Source organism: Sus scrofa, chromosome Y, assembly GCF_054392235.1.
Source record: "Sus scrofa isolate SSC_HxYL_T2T_F1_AM1 chromosome Y, Sscrofa_HxYL_maternal_Yorkshire_Landrace_v2.0, whole genome shotgun sequence".
NCBI classification, from domain to species: domain Eukaryota; kingdom Metazoa; phylum Chordata; class Mammalia; order Artiodactyla; family Suidae; genus Sus; species Sus scrofa.
In genome coordinates, this window is record NC_139402.1 from 42,600,389 (window position 1) to 42,618,635 (window position 18,247).

Consider the following 18,247-nt stretch of genomic DNA (forward strand, 5'->3'; position numbering starts at 1 on the left):
TTGTTTTTGCCATGGGATGTCTTGTTTCAAATAGCCATGAAGCACAAATCTTTTTTCACATGTAGGAACTCCCTTGAGGTATTCTGCCCACTGATCCCCTTAAGATATCACATGTGCAAACACCAAGCCTCTAGAATCCACATTTAGCTGGGGAGCCTGAGGAGACTGGTGGCTATGAGTCTACAGATGCAGATAAGAGTGTTCACCCAAGAGGACCACCCATCTGATGGATCCTCCTTGCCATCAACTTCGACATACCTCCAGAGCAAGAGCTCATGGTGTCCATCATTGAACTCTCAAGGTGTGAGGGGGAGAATGTCCCACATATGGCCCATCACACACCTCTTTTCTCACAGAGAGGTTGTTTGGGCACAAGGCTCCATGGGCATAATAGCATTTCCATGGCCACTTCCGGGACTGCACCTTTCAGACCGAAGGCAACTCCACACACTGGGGAACCCAATTTTTTCTATCATGATGGATCTCCGATAACATGTGTGGCACTTCAGGGTCAAGTGCTTTCTCAGTCACTGCCTCACACGAATACACAGGACAGAATCTCTTTTGGAGAGAAAAGATGTCATTCCAATCACCCAAACAAAAGTCCCCTGGACAATGACATCAAGGAACGACTGAGGAAGAACAGCCTATGAGCTGCCACTTCAATAGGAAGGGTCTTTGCCGCTTAGGGAAAATAGAGGGTGTCATTTACCTTGACCCACACCCCGTGTCCTTTGAGAAGACATGGGTGCCGAGCAGGGAGGACTGCTTGCAACCGACATACTTCGAGAGACAGGCCAAGAACGAGTGAAAATCTCATGCAAGGGTCCTGAGAGAGCCTTTGTGTCTAATAGTCCCCGGAAACACAGACATGGGCTTGGGAATAAAATTGGGCCCTGGAACGTGGCTGGTATCCAAATCTCATCTCTCTCTCTCACTCTCTCTCTTGGCTTCATCCTGCTTCACATTCTCTCGAATCCTCCCCATCCAAGGTGATCTGTGCTGGTCCAGGTAGGTATATCTCAGCCAGGAGAGTAGTCAAATTCTTTCACCAAGATTTTCCATCAGTCTTCCAAACTCCTATCAAATATAATAGCATTTTTCCTGAAATAACTCGTCTGTTTTTTATGGAGAATTTGCACCTTACATAGAGTACCCCTAGCTTACCATTTTCAGTCCTTCACACTGACACATAACCATCCCATTTGTACTGCGTTCTACATGGTCACAGATTTGCCTCCGAGATCAACATCTTTTCAACCACCTACGCATAAGGGACCGAGTGAGAATTCACTTATCTGCAGCACAACCCATGTATTTGAAGTTGCTGGTGAGGTGGATCTCTCGACTCTTTCTAAGGGGAGTTAGGACATGAAGTCTCTGACTCTCCATGTCTCAGTGAAGTGGCATCTAAGAAGGGGTCTGAGCACCCTTCGGCTGGGTCTGTGTGACAATGGGACAGAGTTCAAGGATTCAGTCCCCTAAAACCAGTCCATTTGGGACGATCCTCCCCCTTCTCTAGACCCTCAAATGGCAGGCCAGAGGCCCCTCTCGTCCAAGAGGGAAACCTCAACACCTGCCCATGTAGTCCTCACCACAGGGCTCACGGAGGATAACAAGAGAGTCTCCTGAAATTCCTGACAATTGTGTACAACACAAACAAGCCAGCAGTGGAACTAGACACCCCACTTCCATCCAGCACCCCAGTAGACAGGACGTATTCTTATCAACCTGTGAAATAACCACCAGACTTATACAGCTTCATTCTCGGGAAATATGTTACTGTGGATAGCTAGTGTGTGATTTCATCTCTTGACGTGTATGTTCCGAAGCAGGGACTTGTCCTTCCCCCCCCATTCGAATATTTCCTCAGGGTTGATGTTGAGGGCCACGTCCTTGATTTAAGGAAGAAGGGCCTACCTTCATAGTTTGAGCTCTGGAATGAGATTTATCATCCCGGTCATACATAGGAGACTATTTCCCCTGATGGAAGAAACTGGAAGTGATAATCTCACTGGTCCCTTTCAGATGTATCATAATCCAAAAGCAAGCCTGAACCGTGGCTATTTACTCAGGAGCCTGATGAGAATGGTGGCCATGAGAAGAATATTGGAAAGAATACTTATCATCCAATTGTCCAATACATCCAATGGATCATCCTTTAATTTCGTATCAACATACCTCCAGATCATGAGCTCAGGCTGCCTGATGTACAACAATTGAGGCGTGACGGTGAGAGCTTCTCACTTTGGGCCCATCCCTTGCCTCTCTTCTCACAGATGGTCTGTGGTGTCACAATGCTTGGTGGGCAGCATGCCATTGCCATGGCAACCATTGGGCCTGAACTTCTCAGATGGAAGGCAACTCCACCTGCTCTGTGCCCACCTGCTCTCTACAGAAGGAAGGCTGTAGAGAGCAGCCTTCCCTGAACGTGTGTCAGGCTCAACACGGTGGTTCAAGAACTGCTTCCCAGGAATACACAGTCTACAATCTCATTGGGAAGGAAAATATGGGATTGAAAAAGACCCACTCCCCACGGAGCCTGAACAGGAAAACAATGGCCGATGGAGGAAGAACAACACACGAGCATCCCTTTCCATGGGAGGAGGCTTTTCCACGGAAGGAAACTATGGAATATCTTTTAACGTGATTTCCACCCCATGCCATTGGAGAAGATATAGGTACCATACCAAGGCTCTCAAACCTGTCTTCCAGTATGGAGCAAGGATTGTAATGGACACATTTTGGGAGTCAGGCCAGGAAGGAGAGAAGACTCTGGTACAAGTGTGCTGCTTTGTCCCACTTGTGGGATATCCACCTTAAACAAGGACACGTCCTTAGAGCATTTTTCCTACCATTGACTTTTGCTTGAACCAATAGATCCTTTACCTCTCTCTCTCCTTCTTTTGATCTCCTTCTCTCCAGCTGTCTCACTCTCCCCTTTTCCCCCCTGCAATTTCTCTTGAATCCTCCTGCTACAAGTTGACCTGTGGTGATAATGGATGAACTATATTCGCCAAGAGAATGGTCCAAGTTATTCCACAGCCTTTTCTCCTTATCATCCTAGGTCCGATCAAATATAAAATCTGTGGTCCAGAAAGACTTCCTGTGCTCTGTGGAGACACCCGAACTAGGTCATCCTTCCACCACACTTCCCATATCCAGCCCTTCCTGTGGACACGCTGACCACTTCATATGTACTTCGGTCTGGAGGGTCCCATATTCGACTCAGAGAGCAACACACTTGAAACAACGATCACATGAGTGCTCTACCATGAAAATACTTCTCTGCAGCGTTCCCTACCTGGTCCACGAGGAATGGTGGATTTGCTCGTATGTAGATCTCTGGACTCGTTCTTAGGGGATATCGAATATGAAGTCTATGACTCTTCATGTCTCAATGATTGGGCATCCAAAAACAATGGTCTGAGCATCCTTGGCCAGTGGGCTGGCCAACCATAGCCCGGATTGCAAGATGTCTGTCAACCAAAACCAGTCTCTATGGAATAGACCTCCTCATTCGCTAGCCTCAGGATTGTCAGGGACAGAGACCATTCTCTTCCAGGATGGAACTATCAATAACCTCAAGTTGCAGGATACATCACAGGCCTCATGGAAAGTCATACCATCGACCCACCCTTCCTTCCTTATAATTGTAGACACAATAAACACAGTGGCACTGGCCCCAGGCACCACACTACTAGTAAGCCCTCCGTGAGAGGGAGGGCTTGCTCTTATCCACCTGTGGAAAAGGCACCTGAAATTGACCGGTTATATCTCGGTTAAATGGCCTCTGTTCGGAGGGCTCCCCTGTGGCATAGGCTAGGAAAATATGTACTCAGAAATGTGGAGCTGAAGATGCCCCATTGGGAAAGTCTTCTTCAGGGGTTACATCCAGGGCCTCATGCTTGATGGAGACATTGGGGCATGGTTTCCTTGTTTTTGCCATGGGATGTCTTGTTTCAAATAGCCATGAAGCACAAATCTTTTTTCACCTGTAGGAACTCCCTTGAGGTATTCTGCCCACTGATCCCCTTAAGATATCACATGTGCAAACACCAAGCCTCTAGAATCCACATTTAGCTGGGGAGCCTGAGGAGACTGGTGGCTATGAGTCTACAGATGCAGATAAGAGTGTTCACCCAAGAGGACCACCCATCTGATGGATCCTCCTTGCCATCAACTTCGACATACCTCCAGAGCAAGAGCTCATGGTGTCCATCATTGAACTCTCAAGGTGTGAGGGGGAGAATGTCCCACATATGGCCCATCACACACCTCTTTTCTCACAGGGAGGTTGTTTGGGCACAAGGCTCCATGGGCATAATAGCATTTCCATGGCCACTTCAGGGACTGCATCTTTCAGACGGAAGGCAACTCCACACACTGGGGAACCCAATTTTTTCTATCATGATGGATCTCCAATAACATGTGTGGCACTTCAGGGTCAAGTGCTTTCTCAGTCACTGCCTCACACGAATACACAGGACAGAATCTCTTTTGGAGAGAAAAGATGTCATTCCAATCACCCAAACAAAAGTCCCCTGGACAATGACATCAAGGAACGACTGAGGAAGAACAGCCTATGAGCTGCCACTTCAATAGGAAGGGTCTTTGCCCCTTAGGGAAAATAGAGGGTGTCATTTACCTTGACCCACACCCCGTGTCCTTTGAGAAGACATGGGTGCCGAACAGGGAGGACTGCTTGCAACCGACATACTTCGAGAGACAGGCCAAGAACGAATGAAAATCTCATGCAAGAGTTCTGAGAGAGCCTTTGTGTCTAATAATCCCCGGAAACACAGACATGGGCTTGGGAATGAAATTGGGCCCTGGAATGTGGCTTGTATCCAAATCTCATCTCTCTCTCTCACTCTCTCTCTTGGCTTCTTCCTCCTTCACATTCTCTCGAATCCTCCCCATCCAAGGTGATCTGTGCTGGTCCAGGTGGGCATATCTCAGCCAGGAGAGTAGTCAAATTCTTTCACCAAAATTTTCCATCAGTCTTCCAAACCCCTATCAAATATAATAGCATTTTTCCTGAAATAACTCCTCTGTTTTTTATGGAGAATTTGCACCTTACATAGAGTACCCCTAGCTTACCATTTTCAGCCCTTCACACTGGCAGATAACTATCCCATTTGTACTGCGTTCTACATGGTCACAGATTTGCCTCCGAGATCAACATCTTTTCAACCACCTACGCATAAGGGACCGAGTGAGAATTCACTTATCTGCAGCACAACCCATGTATTTGAAGTTGCTGGTGAGGTGGATCTCTCGACTCTTTCTAAGGGGAGTTAGGACATGAAGTCTCTGACTCTCCATGTCTCAGTGAAGTGGCATCTAAGAAGGGGTCTGAGCACCCTTCGGCTGGGTCTGTGTGACAATGGGACAGAGTTCAAGGATTCAGTCCCCTAAGACCGGTCTCCATTTGGGACGATCCTCCCCCTTCTCTAGACCCTGAATTGGCAGGCCAGATGCCCCTCTCGTCCAAGAGGGAAACCTCAACACCTGCCCATGTAGTCCTCACCACAGGGCTCACGGAGGATAACAAGAGAGTCTCCTGAAATTCCTGACAATTGTGTACAACACAAACAAGCCAGCAGTGGAACTAGACACCCACTTCCATCCAGCACCCCAGTAGACAGGACGTATTCTTATCAACCTGTGAAATAACCACCAGACTTATACAGCTTCATTCTCGGGAAATTTGTTACTGTGGATAGCTAGTGTGTGATTTCATCCCTTGACGTGTATGTTCCGAAGCAGGGACTTGTCCTTCCCCCCCATTCCAATATTTCCTCAGGGTTGATATTGAGGGCCACGTCCTTGATTTAAGGAAGAAGGGCCTACCTTCATAGTTTGAGCTCTGGAATGAGATTTATCATCCCGGTCATACATAGGAGACTATTTCCCCTGATGGAAGAAACTGGAAGTGATAATCTCACTGGTCCCTTTCAGATGTATCATAATCCAAAAGCAAGCCTGAACCGTGGCTATTTACTCAGGAGCCTGATGAGAATTGTGGCAATGAGAAGAATATTGGAAAGAATACTTATCATCCAATAGTCCAATACATGCAATGGATCATCCTTTAATTTCGTATCAACATACCTCCAGATCATGAGCTCAGGCTGCCTGATGTACAACAATTGAGGCGCGACGGTGAGAGCTTCTCACTTTGGGCCCATCCCTTGCCTCTCTTCTCACAGATGGTCTGTGGTGTCACAATGCTTGGTGGGCAGCATGCCATTGCCATGGCAACCATTGGGCCTGAACTTCTCAGATGGAAGGCAACTCCACCTGCTCTGTGCCCACCTGCTCTCTACAGAAGGAAGGCTGTAGAGAGCAGCCTTCCCTGAACGTGTGTCAGGCTCAACACGGTGGTTCAAGAACTGCTTCCCAGGAATACACAGTCTACAATCTCATTGGGAAGGAAAATATGGGATTGAAAAAGACCCACTCCCCACGGAGCCTGAACAGGAAAACAATGGCCGATGGAGGAAGAACAACACACGAGCATCCCTTTCCATGGGAGGAGGCTTTTCCACGGAAGGAAACTATGGAATATCTTTTAACGTGATTTCCACCCCATGCCATTGGAGAAGATATAGGTACCATACCAAGGCTCTCAAACCTGTCTTCCAGTATGGAGCAAGGATTGTAATGGACACATTTTGGGAGTCAGGCCAGGAAGGAGAGAAGACTCTGGTACAAGTGTGCTGCTTTGTCCCACTTGTGGGATATCCACCTTAAACAAGGACACGTCCTTGGAGCATTTTTCCTACCATTGACTTTTGCTTGAACCAATAGATCCTTTACCTCTCTCTCTCCTTCTTTTGATCTCCTTCTCTCCAGCTGTCTCACTCTCCCCTTGCCCCCCCTTCAATTTCTCCTGAATCCTCCTGCTACAAGTTGACCTGTGGTGATAATGGATGAACTATATTCGCCAAGAGAATGGTCCAAGTTATTCCACAGCCTTTTCTCCCTATCATCCTAGGTCCGATCAAATATAAAATCTGTGGTCCAGAAAGACTTCCTGTGCTCTGTGGAGACACCCGAACTAGGTCATCCTTCCACCACACTTCCCATATTCAGCCCTTCCTGTGGACACGCTGACCACTTCATATGTACTTCGGTCTGTAGGGTCCCATATTCGACACAGAGAGCAACACACTTGAAACAACGTTCACATGAGTGCTCTACCATGAAAATACTTCTCTGCAGCGTTCCCTACCTGGTCCACGAGGAATGGTGGATTTGCTCGTATGTAGATCTCTGGACTCGTTCTTAGGGGATATCGAATATGAAGTCTATGACTCTTCATGTCTCAATGATTGGGAATCCAAAAACAATGGTCTGAGCATCCTTGGCCAGTGGGCTGCCCAACCATAGCCCGGATTGCAAGATGTCTGTCAACCAAAACCAGTCTCTATGGAATAGACCTCCTCATTCGCTAGCCTCAGGATTGTCAGGGACAGAGACCATTCTCTTCCAGGATGGAACTATCAATAACCTCAAGTTGCAGGATACATCACAGGCCTCATGGAAAGTCATACCATCGACCCACCCTTCCTTCCTTATAATTGTAGACACAACAAACACACTGGCACTGGCCCCAGGCACCACACTACTAGTAAGCCCTCCGTGAGAGGGAGGGCTTGCTCTTATCCACCTGTGGAAAAGGCACCTGAAATTGACCGGTTATATCTCGGTTAAATGGCCTCTGTTCGGAGGGCTCCCCTGTGGCTTAGGCTAGGAAAATATGTACTCAGAAATGTGGAGCTGAAGATGCCCCATTGGGAAAGTCTTCTTCAGGGGTTACATCCAGGGCCTCATGCTTGATGGAGACATTGGGGCATGGTTTCCTTGTTTTTGCCATGGGATGTCTTGTTTCAAATAGCCATGAAGCACAAATCTTTTTTCACCTGTAGGAACTCCCTTGAGGTATTCTGCCCACTGATCCCCTTAAGATATCACATGTGCAAACACCAAGCCTCTAGAATCCACATTTAGCTGGGGAGCCTGAGGAGACTGGTGGCTATGAGTCTACAGATGCAGATAAGAGTGTTCACCCAAGAGGACCACCCATCTGATGGATCCTCCTTGCCATCAACTTCGACATACCTCCAGAGCAAGAGCTCATGGTGTCCAACTTTGAACTCTCAAGGTGTGAGGGGGAGAATGTCCCACATATGGCCCATCACACACCTCTTTTCTCACAGGGAGGTTGTTTGGGCACAAGGCTCCATGGGCATAATAGCATTTCCATGGCCACTTCCGGGACTGCACCTTTCAGACCGAAGGCAACTCCACACACTGGGGAACCCAATTTTTTCTATCATGATGGATCTCCGATAACATGTGTGGCACTTCAGGGTCAAGTGCTTTCTCAGTCACTGCCTCACACGAATACACAGGACAGAATCTCTTTTGGAGAGAAAAGATGTCATTCCAATCACCCAAACAAAAGTCCCCTGGACAATGACATCAAGGAACGACTGAGGAAGAACAGCCTATGAGCTGCCACTTCAATAGGAAGGGTCTTTGCCCCTTAGGGAAAATAGAGGGTGTCATTTACCTTGACCCACACCTTGTGTCCTTTGAGAAGACATGAGTGCCAAGCAGGTAGGACTGCTTGCAAACAACAAATTTCTAGAGACAGGCCAAGAACGAGTGAATATCTCATGCAAGTGTCCTGAGATAGCCTTTGTGTCTAATAGTCCCTGAAAACACAGACAAGGGATTGGGAATGACATTGTGCCCTGGAATGTGGCTTGTATCCAAATCTCATCTCTCTCTCTCACTCTCTCTCTTGGCTTCTTCCTCCTTCACATTCTCTCGAATCCTCCCCATCCAAGGTGATCTGTGCTGGTCCAGGTTCGCATATCTCAGCCAGGAGAGCAGTCAAATTCATTAACCAAATTTTCCATCAGTCTTCCAACCTCCTATCAAATATAATAGCATTTTTCCTGAAATAATTCCTCTGTTTGTATGGAGAATTTCCACCTTACACTGTGTACCTCTATCTTACCATTGTCAGCCCTTCACACTGACAGATAACCATCCCATTTGTACTGCGTTCTACATGGTCACAGATTCGACTCAGAGATCTACATCGTTTCAACAACCTACACATAAGGGACCGAGTGGGAATTCATTTATCTGCAGCACAACACATGTATTTGAAGTTGCTGGTGATGTGGATCTCTCGACTCTAACTAAGGGGTGTTAGGACATGAAGTCAACAGCTCCTTTACCTCTCTCACTCCTTCTTTTCATCTCCTTCTCTCTATCTCTCTCACTCTCCCCTTTACCCCCGGTCAATTTCTCTTGAATCTTCCTGCTACAAGTTGATCTGTGGTGATAATGGATGAAATATATTAGCCACGAGAATGGTCCTAGTTATCCCTTAGGCTTTTCTCACTGTCATCCTGGTCTGTTCAAAGATAAATTCATTGGTCCAGAAAGACTTCCTCTGCTCTGTGTATACACCCCAACTAGGTCATCCTTCCACAACCCTTCCCATATTCAGCCCTTCCTATGGACTCGCTGACCACTTCATATGTACTTCGGTCTGTAGGGTCCCATATTCGACTCAGAGAGCAACACACTTGTAACAACGTTCACATGAGTGCTCTCCCAAGAAATGGCTTCTCTGCTGCATTCCCTACCTGGTCCATGAAGTATTGTGGATTTGTTCGTGTGTGGATCTCTGGACTCGTTCTTAGGGGATATAGAATATGAAGTCTAGGACTCTTCATGTCTCAATGATTGGGCATCCAAACAATGGTCTGAGCATCCTTGGCCAGTGGGCTGGCCAACCAGAGCCCAGAGTGCAAGATGTCTGTCAACCAAAATTCGTCTCTATGGAATAGACCTCCTCATTTTCTAGCCTCAGGAGTGTCAGGGACAGAGCCCACTCCCTTCCAGGATGGATCTTTCAATACCCTCACATTGCAGGCATCATCACAGGGCTCCTGGAAGTTCAGGCAATCGACCCACCTTTCCTTCCTTATGATTGTCGACACAACAAACACACTTGCACTGACCACAACACCACACTACCAATAAGCCCTCAAAGAAATGGAGCGCTTGTTCCTATCCACCTGTGGAAAAGGCACCTGAAATAGACCGGTTACATCTCGGTAAATATGCCTCTGTTTGAGGGCTCCCCTTTGGCTTAGGCCTAGGGAATATCTATTCAGAAGTGTGGAACTAAAATAACCCAATGGGAATGTCTTCTTCAGAGGTTACATGCAGGGCCTCAGGCTTGGTGGAGAGCATTGGGGCATGGTTTCCTTGTTTGTGCCCTGGGACGTCTTGTTTCAAATGGCCATGAAGCACAGTTCTTTTTTCACATGTAGGAACTCCCTTGAGGTATTCTGCCCACTGATACCCTGAAGATATCACATGTTCAGAAACCAAGACTCTATAATCCACATTTAAATTCGGAGCCTGATGAGAGTGGTGGCTATGAGTCTACAGATGGTGATAATAGTGTTCATCCAAGAGGAACACCCATCTGATGGATCCTCCATTCCATCAACTTCGACATACCTCGAGAGCAAGAGCTCATGGTGTCCATCGTTTACTTGTCAAGGGTTGAGGGTGAGAATGCCCCACATATGGCCCATCACACACCTCTTTTCTCACAGAGAGGTTGTTTGGGCACAAGGCTCCATGGGCATACTATCAGTGCCATGTCCACCACTGGGACTGACCTTTCAGAAGGAAGGCAACTCCACACACTGGGGAACCCAATTTTTTCTATCATGATGGATCTCCGATAACATGTGTAGCACTTCAGGGTCAAGTGCTTTCTCAGTCACTGCCTCACACGAATACACAGGACAGAATCTCTTTTGGAGAGAAATGATGTCATTCCCAGCAACCAAAGAATATTCCCCTGGAGAATTAAATCAAGGACAGTTTGAAGAAGAACACACTATGAGCTGCCATTTAAATAGAAAGGGACTTTTACGCTAGGGAAATATAGGGTGTTATTTGACTTGACCCACACCTCGTATCCTTTGAGAAGACATGGGTGCCAAGCAGGGAGGACTGCTTGCAACCGACATATTTCTAGAGACAGGCCAAGAACGAATAAAAAACTCATGCAAGAGTCCTGATATAGCCTTTGTGTCTAATAGTCCCCGGAAACACAGACAAGGGCTTGGGAATGACATTGTGCCCTGATATGTGGCTTGTATCCAAATCTCATCTCTCTCTCTCTCACTCCCCCTCTCGGCTTCTTCCTCCTTCACATTCTCTCAAATCCTCCTCATCCAAGGTTATCTGTGCTGGTCCATGTTGGCATATCTCAGCCAGGAAGGTAGTCAAATTCATTCACCAAGATTTTCCATCAGTCTTCCAAACTCCTATCAAATATAAAAGCAATTTCCTGAAATAACTTCTCTGTTTGTATGGAGAATTTCCACCTTACACAGCGTACCCCTATCTTACCATTGTCAGCCCTTCACACTGACAGATACCATCCCATTTGTACTGCGTTCTATATGGTCACAGATTTGACTCCGAGATCAACTCTTTTCAACCACCAACACATAAGGGACCTTGTGAGAATTCACTTATCTGCAGCACACCCCACGTGTGGGATCAGGCCTGTTAAGTTGCTGGTGAGGTGGATCTGTCTACTCTTTCTAAGGGGAGATAGGAAATGTAGTCTCTGACTCCCCATGTCTCAGTGAATTGGCATTTAAGAAGGTGTCTGAGCACCCTTCAGCAGGTTCTGAATGACAAGGGGACAGAGTTCAAGTATTCCGTCCCCTCAAAGCAGTCCCCAATTGGGACAATCCTCCTCCTTCTCTAGACCCTCAATTGGCAGGCCAGAATCCCCTCTTGTTCAAGAGGGAAACCTCAAGACCTGCCCATGTAACCCACACCTCAGGACTCACGGAGGAGAAGAAGAGAGACTCCTTAAATTCCTGAGAATTGCGTACCCCACAAACAAGCCAGCAGTGGAACTAGTCACCCCACTTCCTTCCAGCACCCCAGTAGACAGCACGTGTTCTGATAAACCTGTGAAATATCCACCAGACCTATCCCAGCTTCATTCTCAGGAAATATGTTACTGTGAATAGCTAGTGTGTGATTTCATCTATTGAGGTGTATGTTCAGAAGCAGGGCATTGTCCTTCCCCCATTCAAATATGTCCTCAGGGTTGATATCGAGGGCCTCGTCCTTGGTTGAAGACCGAGGGGCCTATTTTCATGCTTTGAGCTCTGGAATGAGATTTCTCATCCCGGTCATACTTACGAGTCTTTTTTCCCCTGTAGGAAAATACTGGAAATGACAAGCTCACTGGTCCCTTTCAGATGTGTCATAATCCAAAATCAAGCCTGAGCAGTGGCTATTTACTCAGCAGCCTGATGAGAATGGTGGCCATGAGAAGAATGCTGGAAATACTACGTATCATCAAATGTCCTATACATCCAATGGATCATCCTTTAATTTAGTATCAACATACCTCCAGATCATGAGCTCAGGCTGCCCGATGTACACCACTGAGGGGTGACGGTGATCGCTTCCCACTTTGGGCCCATCACTCGCCTCTGTTCTCACAGAGGGTCAGTGGTGTCAAAATGCTTGGTGGGCAGCATGCCATTGCCATGGCAACATTGGGCCTAAACTTCTCAGATGGAAGGCATCTCCACCTCCTCTGTGCCCACCTGCTCTCTACAGAAGGATGGCTCTTCCCCTGAACGTGTGTCAGGCTCAACACGGTGGTTCAAGAACTGCTTCCCAGGAATACACAGTCTACAATTTCATTTGGAAACAAAATATATGATTGAAAAGACCCCCTCTCTAGAGGAAGAACAAGATGGTGGAGGAGTAGGGGGACACGCTCGCCGTCTCCCACAAACTCACAAAAAATCTCTTCTACGGAATAAATGACTAGCTCAGAACAGCAACCAATCGCTGGCAGAGGAACCTAAACTCCAATAATTAGAAGAAGTTCTTGACATTTTTGGGCAGAACGGGAGAAAATTGGAGAGTGAGAGAAGGTGAATCCGAGCAGGACGCGCGCCTCCAAAAGGCAACTGCGGGATAGAAATATATCCCGCACCCTGGAAAGTCACCTACCAGGGAAAAGATCAAACGAACTGGAGGAATCTCAGATGCAGAGAAGAATGTAACTGTAAGTTGGTGTAGGGAAAATTCGATCAAGTACCCAACGGACGATCTGAACTACCGGCACAGTCACCAAAATTTGAGACACCCGGTTGGGGCCTGGGTACCGAATCCTTGGCTCCAGAGGCCAGTCCCAGAGAAAGCACCGGGAGATGCCTGTGTGGGGGCTGTGCACTGAGACCTTGCTCCAGAGGTTAGCCCCAGAGAGTGTGCCTGTGGGACGCCTGGTTTGGAGCTGGGAACTTAGACCTCGCCTCCGAAGTATAGTCCCTGAGAAAGGGCTGGGAGACGCCGGCTTTGGGGCTGGGCACCAAGACCTCAGCTCCCGAGGTTAGTCCCCGAGAGGGGGCCGGGGGACGCCTGGGTGGGGGGTGGGCACTGAGAGCTCAGCTCCAGAGGTTAGTCCCTGAGAAAGTGCCCAGGGATGCCTGGTGGGGGCTGGGCACCGAGACATAGGCTCCAGAGGGTAGTCCCATGGCTGGGGGGGGCGGGGCAGAGCGGAAACTGCTTGAGAGGTCTAGAAACCATTTGAAGGGGCAGAGACTGCCTGGGAGACTAGAAAACAAAGCTGTCACAGAGAAAGGGAACAATACTCTAGGAGCGGGGAAGTGGAAAGCCGCATCAGAGAGAACCTGGGAGAAGAGCCTGGTCTGTGCCAGTGCTGTGGAGGGGAGAGAAGAAGGGGTGGGTCCCCATAGAATACCCCCCACGCCACAGCAAGCTCAAAGGCCCGCTAGCTAGCTGAAAGCTGTGCTTCCCAGTGCATCCCCTCCCCCACCCCGCCACCCCTTATGATCTCACCAGACCTGGGGCTACCTGCCATCCAGGAGGGCTGGCCTCAACAATTGCCTGAAGCCTACCCCTGCAGAGGCTGTCCCTGCACAGGCCTGCTTGTGCTTTGGAGGGGCTACACTTCCACAGAGCAGCACCAAACACCACCAGCCCCCAAGAAAAGGCCTGCAGCCCAGAACAGCTAGAACAAGCTTAGCCAGGCTGTGAATAGATCGGCCTAATTATTGGACGGTTTTTCTGAGTTGGGTTGCCCCGGGGAGGAGCCTCCTGGGTTTCCAACAGCCCTGCTACCCCCCAAAGCTCCCAGGGGATGCTCTAGTGGATCAGCTGCATAGGACTGCCAGCTCCAGGCAGGACCCCCTGCAGCCCAGAAAAGCTGCAACAAGCCTGGCCGAGTCGGGAAAAGATCTCAGACGGTTTTTCTGAGTCGGGCTGCCCTGGGGAGGAGCCGCTTGTGTCTTCAAAGGCAAACAAACAAACTGAACCCAAATAGACCCACACCAAGACACATCATAATAAAAATGGCAAAAGTTAGGGATAACGAGAGGATCCTAAAGGCAGCAAGAGAAAAACAGAATGTTCCCTACAAGGGATCCCCATAAGCATATCAGCTGATTTCTCTACAGAAACACTACAGGCCAGGAGGGAATGTCAAGAGATATGTAAAGTGCTCAAAGGAAAAAATATGCAACCTAGAATACTCTATCCAGCAAGAATGTCATTTCAAATAGAAGGGGAAATAAAAATTATTCCGAAAAAAAAAAACAAAAACTGAAAGAATACAGCAACACAAAACCCAGGTTAAAGGAAATATTGAAAGGGCTTCTCTAAACCAAAAAGAAAGGAAGGAAAGGGAAGAAAAAAGAAAAGAGAAAAAAAAAAGAAGAAGAAGAGGGAGATCTAGGACTGAGGAAACCGCAATCAGAGAGCAGTCACTCAAATAAGCCAGCATACAGATTTAATCATGAACATGCTTCAAACAAAATAAAATTAAAAAGAAAAAAATAAAAAAGAGTCATCAAAACCATAAAATGTGGGCAAGGGATGTTAGGAAGTAAATAACCATTTTTGTGTGTTTGTATAACTCTCTTCTTAATTTTAATATAGTAATGAAGTGTTTGAACTTACAGGACCATCAGGCTAAAACACACAATTATGGGAAAGGGTTAGCATACTTAAAACACAGGGCAACCACAAGCCAAAACCAAATATTGCATTTGCAAGAAATGAAAAAAAAATATATTCAAGCAGATAATAACAGGAGACCATTCAACCAAAAAAACAAAAAAGAAAGAAAGGAAGAATGGAGAACCATAGAATCAACTGGAACACGAGGTTCAAATGGCAATAAATAATCATCTATCAATTATCACCTTAAATGTCAATGGGCTGAATGCCCCAATCAAAAGACACAGAGTGGCTGAGTGGATAAAAAGGCAAAAACCTTCAATATGCTGCCTGCAAGAAACTCACCTTAGGACAAAAGATACATATAGATTGAAAGTGAAAGGGTGGGGAAAAATATTTCATGCCAATCGACATGACAGAAAAGCAGGAGTCGCAACGCTCATATCAGACAAAATAGACTTTAAAACAAAAGACATAAAGAAAGACAAAGAAGGACACTAGTTAATGATTAAGGGATCCATCCAAGAAGAGGATGTTACTATCATCAACATATATGCCCCAAATATAGGAGCACCCAGATACATACAACAAATATTCACAGCCATAAAGGGAGATATTGATGAGAATACAATCATAGTAGGAGACCTCAATACCCCCCTCACATCAATGCACAGATCCTCTAGACAGAAAACCAATAAAGCAACAGACATCCTAAAGGAAACAAGAGAAAAGGTAGACTTCATTGATATCTTCAGGACACGACATCCAAAATAAAAGCAGAATACACATTCTTCTCAAATGCTCATGGAACATTCTCAAGAATCGACCACATCTTGGGACACAAAGTGAATCTCAATAAATTTAGGAGCGTAGAAATTATCTCAAGTATCTTCTCTGACCAAAAGGCCATGAAATTAGAAATCAACCATGGGAAAAGCAAAGAGAAAACACCTACTCCATGGAGACTACACAACATGCTACTAAAAACCAATGGGTCAATGAGGAAATCAAGAAGGACATTAAAAACTAGCTTGAAACAAATGATAATGAAGACCCAACCTCTCCAAATCGATGGGATGCTGTGAACGCAGTGCTCAGAGGGAAATGCATAGCAATACAGGCCTTTTTCAAAAAAGAAGAAAGATCCCAAATGGACAACTGAACCCTCCACCTAAACGAATGAGAAAAAGAAGAACCAAAAAGTCCTCAAGTCAGCAGAAGGAAGGAAATTATAAAGATCAAAGAAGAAATCAATAAAATAGAGACTCAAAAAACAATAGAGAAAAGTAATAAAGACTTGGAAAAGTAATAAAACCAAGAGCTGGTTCTTTGAAAAGGTCAAGAAAATGGACAAACCCCTGGCCAGACTCACTCAAAAGAGGAGAGAAAGAACCCAAATAACCAAAATTAGAAATGATAAAGGAGAAATCACAACGGATACAGCAGAAATATAAAAAACCATAAGAGAACACTATGAACAACTGTATGGCAACAAGTTTGACAATCTGTAACTAATGGACAATTTTCTAGAATCTTACAGCCTGCCAAAACTGAATCAAGCAGAAACAGACCAACTGGACAGACCGATCACTAGAAATTAAATTGAAGAGGACATAAAATCATTCCCTACAGATAAAAGTCCAGGACCAGATTACTTCACAGGTGAATTTTATCAAACATATAAAGAGGAATTGGTGCCAATCCTCCTGAAACTCTTTCAAAAGGTGGAAGAAGAAGGAGTACTCCCAAAGACATTTGATGAGGCCACCATCACCCTCATTCCAAAACCAGACAGAGATACCACCAAAAAAGAAAACTATCGCCCAATATCATTGATGAATATAGATGCAAAAATTCTCAACAAAGTCTTAGCCAACCGACTCCAACAACATACCAAAAAACTTATACACCATGACTAGGTTGGGTGTATCCCAGTTTCACAAGGATGGTTCAACATTCGCAAATCAATCAGCATCATACACCACATGAACAAAAAAAAAGTCAAAAATCATATGATCATCACAATAGACGCCGAAAAAGCATTTGACAAAGTTCCATACCCATTCATGATCAAGACCCTCGCCAAAGTGGGTATAGAGGGAACATTCCTGAATATCATCAAAAACATTTATGATTAACCCACAGCAAATGTAATCCTCAATGGGGAAAAACGGAAAGCCTTCTCACTCAAATCTGGAACCAGACAGGGATGCCCACTCTCACCACTGCTCTTCAACATCGTTTTGGAAGTCCTAGTCACAGCTATCCGACAAAAAAAAGAAATATAAGCATCCATATAGGAAGAGAAGAGATCAAACTGTCACTGTATGCAGATGACATGATACTATACCTAGAAAATCCTAAGGACTCAACCCAAAAACTCCTTGAACTGATTAATAAATTCAGCAAAGTAGCAGGATATAAGATTAACATTCAGAAGTCAGTTGCGTTTCTGTACACCAGCAATGAAACATTAGAAAAGGAATACAAAAATACGGTACCTTTTAAAATTGCACCTCACAAAATCAAATACCTCGGAATACACCCTACCAAGGAGGTAAAGTACCTATATGCCGAGAACTATACAACTTTAATCAAAGAAATCAAAGAAGACGTAAAGAAATGGAAAGATAGTCCATATTCCTGGATTGGGAAAATCAATATTGTAAAAATGGCCATCCTACCCAAAGCCATCTACAGATTCAATGCAATCCCTATCAAATGACACAGGACATTTTTCACAGAACTAGAACAAACTATCCAAACATTTATATGGAGCAACAAAAGGCCCAGAATCGCCAAAGCAATCCTGAGAAACAAAAACCAAGCAGGAGGCATCACGCTCCCAGACTTCAAGAAATACTACAAAGCCACAGTCATCAAAACAGTGTGGTATTGGTACCAAAACAGACAGACAGACCAATGGAACAGAAGAGAGAATCCGGAAAGAAACCCTGACACCTAGGGTCAATTCATCTTGGACAAGGGAGGCAAGAACCTCAAATGGGAACAAGAAAGTCGATTCAGCAAGCATTGCTGGGAAACCTGGACAGCTCCATGCAAAGCAAGGAAACGAGAACACACCCTCACACCATGCACAAAAAAAAACTCCAAATGCCTGAAAGACTTAAATATACGACAGAACACCATCAAACTCCGAGAAGAAAAC